This window comes from Taeniopygia guttata, chromosome 1A (assembly GCF_048771995.1).
Source record: "Taeniopygia guttata chromosome 1A, bTaeGut7.mat, whole genome shotgun sequence".
Lineage (NCBI taxonomy): Eukaryota > Metazoa > Chordata > Aves > Passeriformes > Estrildidae > Taeniopygia > Taeniopygia guttata.
In genome coordinates this window covers 7,432,527-7,441,461 of record NC_133025.1, presented here as the reverse complement: position 1 = coordinate 7,441,461, position 8,935 = coordinate 7,432,527, and the positions used below count along the sequence as shown (strand labels likewise).

The 8,935-nt window shown below is 46.3% G+C and overlaps 1 protein-coding gene across 3 annotated transcripts in view; it reads left to right on the top strand.

The window, feature by feature from the left end:
- The first annotated feature begins 6,379 nt into the window (after positions 1–6,379).
- Positions 6,380–8,935, top strand: part of DMTF1 (cyclin D binding myb like transcription factor 1) — a 29,515-nt gene continuing 26,959 nt past the window's right edge. For 2 of the 3 annotated variants that reach the window (XM_030291057.4, XM_030291042.4), the window contains exon 1: positions 6,383–6,606. The gene's annotated coding sequence lies outside the window, so the exon portion shown is untranslated. Of the gene's footprint in view, positions 6,607–8,935 lie in introns of all 3 variants that reach the window. The other variant, XM_072919058.1, reaches the window with a different exon arrangement.

The window sequence follows — 8,935 nt, the reverse complement described above, 5'->3', positions numbered from 1 at the left end:
CAAGGCAAGTAACAGAAATCCTTGTCTGACCCCAAGTGTCCTGGCTGTAGGAATATGGCTTTTCTTTTTCTTGGTGCTTCTGGCCTTTAGCTTTAGCACTTTCAGCCAACCTCTGAGAATATGGGTCCTCCATGGACCTCTTGAGGAAAACAAGAAGAGTCTGTGCACCTCTTAGACAGCACAGACATTTAAATTTAGATATTAAAGATATTAAATAGGCTAATCCCATCCTTCACTAATGTCTTCAAACTTTTTTCTTTTTCTTTTTTAAACATAAAAGTGTTTTGTTTCCCACAAAGAAACCACTAAGTGAAACCTTTAATGACAGTGTACATTGCAAGGAAAACAATCAGCAATGCATCACAGTATCAAGCATTTGATATACAAAGAAACATTAAAAACTAGGGCAGAAGTGACTCTCAGAGGTTGTTTAGGTTGTATCTCAGGTTTATCTATTGACAGAAACTTCAGACTGCTGTTAAAGGGAGACTGCAAGACGAGAATGTGTTTGAAAGGCCGGATTTGTAAACATAAGAAAACCTTAATTGTGGGGAATACTGCCACAAATAGATTTTCTTCCAGTGGAAAGATTTAGGTTTGGAGCTGTATTCCTCCTGCCAGCCCTGTGATAATCCAAGGAGGCAAAACCAAAACTGGCCGATCTGCTTAGATAGTTGAAGCTGGGAGCAGAACAAGAGGAGAGAATTTCATTTCGTAGTAAAACAAATAGAGGAACAAACTCGAATGAAAATATAAAGAAGATGCTGCTTGCTCACATCCTCTCAAAGTCAAAAAAGCTGATGCCCAGCTCCTGGATAAATCACAGCACCATCTGCCAGCAGAGAGTAGAATTACATCATAAATAGCACATTTTCCTTAAGAAACATTTTATCTCCTTCAAATGCACAGGTGGTTTATCATTGCTTTCATGATAACCCAGCACTTAGCAAAAACTGCCAAGAAAAGCTGAACCAACATAAAAGCTAAATCAATGTGCAGCTCCAAAACAGGACAAGTTTTTCCACTGTGGAATACATCACTCTCTTCCCACAGCTTGAATTTATCAGAGTTCAAGATTACGACCACTCAGTTACTGGGGTTTTATGGATGACATAGGCCAAGGAAGCAGCTCTTGGACCTCGGGTTGTCCCTCCCTCCCCTACACAGCTGCAGCCCCCCTGCCCACCCACGGTCTCTGCACATGACCTGTGCATAATGCCATGCAGAAAGCACCTGCCCACTTTTACCTGTGCCTCCTACAGAAAAAACTGCATTTGCCACCCTCTCCTCCCACCTCCTCCTGTGTAGGAGGATGCTTTGCCTGGAAAAACAAGTTGAACAATGCTCTATTTCCAAAGCTATCAGTGGTAAATGAAAAAGGGAACTTCATGCTGCTTTTGGTGCTGATTAGTGCTGAAACCAGTATGACAAATCAATCTCAAAGTTAAACATCTTGATAGTGAGATATAAATTTGGTAGGCCTGGTAAAATACCTGGATAAAAGAACAAACAAGTTCTGCTACTGATCACTTACCTGGAGGTGTTGAGCTGACACAGCTGGTCTGGAGACATAGGACTGAGAGTGCATCACTTTACATTACAAAAGCCTAGTTCCAAATTTTAACATAACATACCCCTTCTTGGGGTGTAAGTGTGGAGATTCCTCCCTTCACTGGGGATGCCCCTAAAGGTTATTCCTGGAGACTGAGCAAAAGAAATCTGCCCATGGTCATTGGTATGGGTGAGTAACATCAATCTCTACTTAATAATTGTTCTTGCTAGCTTGAATACAATTGCTTTAATGCAATTGCTTCAATATCACTTCATAGTGCACTATATTATGATAGTTATAGCTCCTGCATTGTCTACTAAATAATTTTGATTAAGATCTTTTTGTCTAATCATAATAATACTAAGTCATATATATTTATATAAATACATCTGGTTTGCCATCCTTAATCCTGTGGGACAAAGTTGTATAAAGGTTTGATTACACCTCAAAAAACCTTTGCACATAAACTATTGCCAAAGTCTGGGGCTCAGAATGGATCCAGCTGCACTCAGGCTCCTCTCTAAGAAAGACTTTAGAAAGCAAGGGGTGTCCTCTCTGCCCCTCATGACTCAGTGGGAGGGCTCCTCTAATGAACTCTGTCTGAAGCTCCCACTCTGCCCACGACACGCCATCAGCGCCTTTGATTTCGTAGTGCGCAGTAAAGCACTTCCCAGCTGGGATCCATCTGCTCCTCCCATCTGCTCTGGCCTTTTCTCTCCCTTCTCTTCTGCCAGAGATCCTGTAAAGTCTCATTCCTTCTCCTCTTCTGCTGTCCATACGCCCATCTTACAGAAACCAGTTCCTCCTTCCTGTTTTCTTGTATATCCCTTCCAAACACCAAATCCTTAGGATACTGTGAATTGCACAGCTGCCTTCCTGCTAAACTCAACAGCAGGAAGAATGGCTCATCCCAATGCTGCAGATCCACATAGACCTTGTCCTCTGCTCACTGTCTCTAGAATTCTGATCCTTTTTCTTCCTCACATTTAGCCATATCTATGGAACCATTCCTAGTCTTGGACTGCTTCAGAGGGATTGCTACTGCCATGGCCTCAAGGTATGGAGAGGGCTGGACATGTCCAGATGGCAAACCAGGCTGTAGGTGTGCAGCCTGCAGTGACTGCCATCGAATTCAGGTGCCCCAGCAGAGGTTTCAGGAAAAAATAATGACATTGTCCTCATTCCCAGCCCTGCAGACTGGGTATTGAGGGTCCTGGATACATTGCCATTCTCTAATATTTTCCAGGACTCTGACAGAGGGTTAGTGACAGAGCAGACACTCAAAATGAACACACAGAGACTTTCAAGCTGGTCAGTCCATTACAGCCTCACACAGGTACAAGTCAGGAAATGACGAGATTGTCACCAAAGACAAAAAGTCTCAGAATGAGTGAGTGCTCTTTATAGGATTCTTCCTAGGCCAGGCCACAAGGTAATAATTTTTCTTACAGAAGATTCACTCTGCAGTGAAGAACCCACACAAACTGCCACCACAGCTCTGTTACACCTTCTCTGGCTTCTCTCTCTTTCATGGCAGCTTTTCAGAGCCTGAGCAATTCTCCATGGCCAGCCCCTACCAAACTGTGAGCATACAAATGAACAAGTGTTATATAAATACTAGATTGTTTATTTATAGATATAAATATTTGTTTCTGTCAATGAGTAATGAATATACTTGCTGCATCCATATGTAATGAGGTTCATATCTATACAGATAGAAATCTATGTAAATATGAAAAATCTCATAAACAAATGTGAATCAAGTCTTTTTCTAACTTCTATATTTTGCCTTTCTTCCCCTGAATCTTGCAGATAAAAGCTTTATTTCTTCTATTATGAAAAAGGATCTGCACCAAGGTTTCTGTCCCCACCCATGTAATCAGATTTGGGATTATTAAATTCACACTTTGCCTTTAGGATTTATGTGAGTCATCGGCATGTCGATCCTCCTTCTCACATCTTTGCCTTATCAAGCAACATCCCAGTCTCACTTTTCCCCTAGTGCTTGATGAGGAATGAGTTTGCTGTACCTACAGAGCAATGCTAATTGGCCTTTAATTGGAGCAGAGGGAGAGATTCTCTGGGATGCAACTGGTGGGTCTGGAGCACATGGCAGTAGGGACACCTGGTGGCTACCAGGAACACAGGGCCTCTGGAAGAAAACTCAGTGTGAGTTAGTGAAAAGCTAACTTAATCTAAAGAAGACATTGTTAGGTCCATAGCAAACTTTGTGTTCGAGTCTTTCATCGAGTTAAATAGGTATAGATGTATGCAATTGTTCCATTAACATGAGATAACTCAGGATTTGGAATCTCATTTGTAAGAGTTTCTTACAAGAGTAAGATTTCATCCTGCTCCTGAAACACCAGAGAATCTCAGGCAGCATTTTATCTACATATAGTTTGAATCTGATAGAAAGTGAATGCTCCTGTTAGTGAATGAGTGTGGTTATAGCACATATCTTTGAGGAAAAGGGAATAACATAGATTACTAAACAGGGAATAACATAGATTACTAAAATTAGATTCTTTATATTGCATAAACAGGGGCCCAAACAGAGGTCATCATCCCAAACTCTGCACAAAGTCTTACAGATCTGTGATTAAAATGGTGGCATAAAATTCCCAGTGGCCCAGTCCTCAACATGCTGCCACTTCACAGCTTATCATCTTTATATATCGCTATGATACATCCCAGAACAACACCACTGTGTTAAAAGGAGGTACAGATTCTGCAGTTAAAATAATGTTTTCTACATGGTACATCCAGATAAGTAAGATAAAAATATAGTAAAGAGAAAGGCTTTATATCTAGCATGGGAAAGGCTCATAACTGAAGGGATGACATATGGGGAAACTAATTTATGGAAGGAGTCCTCTTCATGTTTGCTGCTTACTGCACAAGGTCTTTTTAGAAATTTCCACATGGTTAAGGCTTATATGGAATTTCAGTATAGTTTTCTGCAGTCTGAACACAGCCCCCTGATGAAGCATTTTGGTATAGCTCAAGGAAGTGGTATCCTGTTATTTTCAAAGCAAGCCTGTAGCTGCCTTGAAACCAAACCAAACAAACAAACAAATAAAACCCAAAACAAACAAACAAACAAAAAACCCCACACCACCACCACAATAAGACAGGTGCTTCAAGAAAGGCAAATGTTCATGCTTTATTTGCTGCAAAAACTGGGGGAAAAAACCCCAAAAGCTGCAAGAGGTTATGGATGGTGAGTCCAACAGCTGCATGCAACCCTAGAATAGCAAACTGTGTCTCTGCTTTGGCCAGTTAGTGCCTAAGGGTACCAGGCACTTAAATTTTTCAGTGGAAATCAACTACTGGGTGTGGTACTCAAGATTCCTGAGTTTTGATATCCAGAAATACCAAGTACACATAGACCAGAGTTAATGTAAGTGTGCTTTGACAAAACAGGTGCTATAGATCCGGCTTTCAGCTCATTACCTTTTTGTCTCAGCTACACATTTCATCTCCATCATTTACCACCATTTTTATGTGCAATGTCTCCTCCCCTAAGATGCCCTGTCTTCCCATGAGGACGCTTTTTAAAGCTCCCAAGGTTTAGGGAAGACACAGCTGGGGGTCACACATAAGGGAAGTAGGCAAAAAGGGGCTTTGTGGTAGAAGTGCAATGAGTTTTTTAAGACAAAAATTGCAGGCAGGGGATGCCATGTGCCCTCTTGCCCTTATGAGCCATTTATCTGTGAGGGACTCAGCTCGTTTGCCAAGGATCAGAGCACCCACAGGCACCCATTCCACAGGGCAGCAAGCACCAAAAGCTGGGCACCACTGCATGCTTGTTTATCCTTGGCTTTATGGATAATTTTTTATTAATATGCCTTGGTTTTGTGAGGTTGTTGGGCAGGAGGGAAACAAAAAGGTGACCACAGAGTCACAGAATGATTAGGATTCTAAGGAACCTCTGGAGACCATCCAGCCCAACACCCCTACCAAGGCAGGGTCACCCAGAGCAGCTTACACAGCAATGCATCCAGGTGGGTTTGGAATGTCTCCAAAGAAGAAGATTCCTCTCCTTCCCTGAGCAGCCTCTTCCAGTGCTCTGCTACACTCCATGTAAACAAGTTGTTCCTCATGTTGAGGTGAAACTTTTTGTGTTTTAGTTTATGACCACTGTTCTGGGCACCACTAAAAAATGTCTGGCACCATCCTCTTGGCACCCACCTTTGAGGTATTTATCTGCATTGAGATTCCCTTCCAGTCCTCTCCAGATTAAAAAGACCCACATTGAACAGTCTCTCCTCATATGAGAGATGCTCCAGAGCCCTCATCATAAGTGTGGCCATTGATTAGACATTGACTTCCACTGATTAAACGCTGGAATGGGCTGTAGGTGTTTAAGAGAGGTCTGGATGCGGCACTGCGGGCCATATTCTGGTTGATGGGGGGGGCTATTCGGTTGCAGGTTGGGCTCGATGGTCTCAGAGGTATTTCCCAGCCTAATCGACTCCGCGTGGGCGTTCATGGGCTCCGTCCGCGGGGCCCCTCAGCGAGGCGGGGGAGGCTCCGGGCGCTTTGTGGCGCCGCCGGCGTTCCCGGCCCCGCTCCGTGCGCTCTGTGGCGCTCCGGGCCCCGCTCCCTGCGATTTGTGGCGCTCCGGGCCCCGCTCCGTGCGCTCTGTGGCGCTCCGGGCCCCGCTCCGTGCGTTTTGTGGCGCTCCGGGCCCCGCTCCGTGAGCTTTGTGGCGCTCCGGGCCCCGCTCCGTGAGCTCTGTGGCGCTCCGGGCCCCGCTCCGTGCGCTCTGTGGCGCTCCGGGCCCCGTTCCCTGCGCTCTGTGGCGCTCCGGGCCCCGCTCCGTGCGCTCTGTGGTGCTCGGGCCCCGCTCCGTGCGCTCTGTGGCGCCGGGCGGGCAGGCGGAAGCGCCGGGCGGGCGGACGCGCGGGCCCTTCCGGCGGGCTCGCAGCGCCTCGCCCCGCCGCCGCCTCCGCCTCCCCCGCTCGCCGCCCGCCGCCGCCCGGCGCCTCCATCCTGGTACTTGGGAGTCTCCATCCTGGTTTCTCAAGTGCCCGGACCCAAAACAGGAAGTAAGTGCGCGGGGCCCTGCGGGATCGCAGGGCCGGGAGCTCCGGGCAGCGGCGGCGGCGGCCGCGGGCGGAGGGGAGGGGACGGGGCGGGGAGCGGCCGTGTGCGGCCCCGCGGCTCGGCGCGCTGGGGCCGGGCCGCCGGCCGGGCGGGCAGGGCAGGGCAGGGCAGGGCCGGGCGGGCAGCGGAGCCCGCGGCGGGGCCGTCCCGCGCCGCCGCCCGCCGAGGGCACGGGAAAATGGCGGCGGCTCCCGGGGCCAAATGGCGGCGCTGGCGGCCGCGGGGCAGCGGCGCTGAGGCGGGCCCGGAGCCGCCGCCCCGGGGGCAGTGCCGGGCAGGGGCAGGGCCGCTGCCGGCCGCTCTCCTGGGAGAGAGCCGCTCTCCCTGGCCCGGAGCCGCCGCCCCGGGGGCAGTGCCGGGCAGGGGCAGGGCCGCTGCCGGCCGCTCTCCTGGGAGAGAGCCGCTCTCTGGGCCGCGGCTCCCCGCCTGCCCGGGGAGCGGAATTGAGAGGCGGACAGACGGACCGGCCCTGCAAATTACCAAACCCCGATCCCCTGAAAGGACAGGGCAAGGGGAGGCCGGCCAGCGCGTTTGTTTTGTTTGTTATGTTGTATTATTGTTTTAATTATTGCTGTTTTTTTCTGGTTTTAACTCCCTCCCCCATACCTGGATGTCTCTAATAAGAGGCCCACCTGCAAGATTGCATTTGAATGTCTCCATTTCCTCTCGCTGGGTCTGCGCTTGGGGTATCCTGAGCTTGTGGATTTTATCTGTTTTCTTTCTTTCTTTTTTTTTTTTTTTTTTTTTTTTTTCGCGGCGAGCTTCGAGAGTTGTAATTTGAGGTTACTTAGGGCAAGTGGAGCCTGAAGTGTTCGACTCTGCCAAGATCAGGGGTTTCATCTTGGGGCGGTACCAGCATCTTCACTACAGCAATGCTCTGTTTTGCCAAAATAAAGGATTCCCGTTGGAAAAGACTATTCCCCCCCCCCCCTTTTTTTTTTTTTTTTTTTGCCGTTTCTTTATTCTTTGTTGTGTTCTTGGCCTTGGGCGTGGTGAAGTGTATTACACTTGTATCGGCTACATCTTCAGGTGACGGGTAGTATTTGTATGTATTCATTCACAAAGAGTTACACTGTTCAGCCCCACCTGGCCATTGTTAGTTGAAGTAATCCAGAAAATGCTTTTTGTTTGCTAGCGCTGCTCTGGCTACAGATGGAAGTTGGCCTCTTGACATTTAGTTGGAATTCCTTTGCAAAACCAGGACATGCAGGTTCTGCATTGAGATGGACACATCTCATTCTGGTTTTCATTTGCATCATTTCACATTATTATAATAATCAACTTCATGATGTTTCATGACTTACTGAAATGATTGAACATTAATTGTAACTCCTTAAAGAGAATGCCTAGAACTACTGATTTTTGTCTAAACCACACAAAATTATAAAAAATGGCTATATAAGAGACAAAGATCTCTCTACTGTGTTTTGCATGTTCTTTTTTGAGCATCATTTCTGTCCATCAGAAAGCAAGAAAGACTTCTCTTTGCTTATCAGTCTTACAGTTAGGATAATTTTTCTTATTTTTCTTGCATGCTGAAATTCTACCCTTTGTTTTTAAAGGTGAAGAAGTTACTGAAATGCTTAGCACGGAACTGGATTTACATGAAGGGAAAAGAATTTTAGTACATATACTTAGGAAGATTTCTATCCATTGCCATAACCTTGTGCCCAAGGGCCAATACCTGAAAAAGAAAACTTGAAACTTTCTATGTTTATTTCATTTGAAAGAGCTAGGACATAGGTTTTATTTTGTTTTGTGTTGTTTTTTCCCCTGTGTGACATTTAAAGCATGCTCAGTGCTTTTTATTAAACTTTCAGTGGACAAGCTAAAACTCATGGAGTTCTGCCAAATTTGGATCAATGCAAATGAGAACACTTCGTCCCATTGTGTCTCCCATATATTCTGCTTCATTGGTGGCCCACTTCTCTAAATACCACTGATGAGCAGGATGCAACTGTATCTACAGGACTGTAATCTCTTTCTGATACAAATCCTTGGATGTCCCAGACTCTGGTCCCTGGATCCTTGTGATTGGTTTCTGCCCAGTTTGGTTCCTTTTTGTATCCATTGTTGGCAGCTGTTAGAGAAAATTTCTGTGTGGTGGAATTTTAAATCTTGAGCAGAGCTCGATTGGTCTGAAGTAAATTTGAGGGAATTTTGTTGAATATTAGCATAACAACAGTGGCACTAGTTGAATAATAAAAGATCCTGATAATGTACTGGAAGTACTTACTTGGTGTGAAATACACTAAACACTCAGGCATCCTA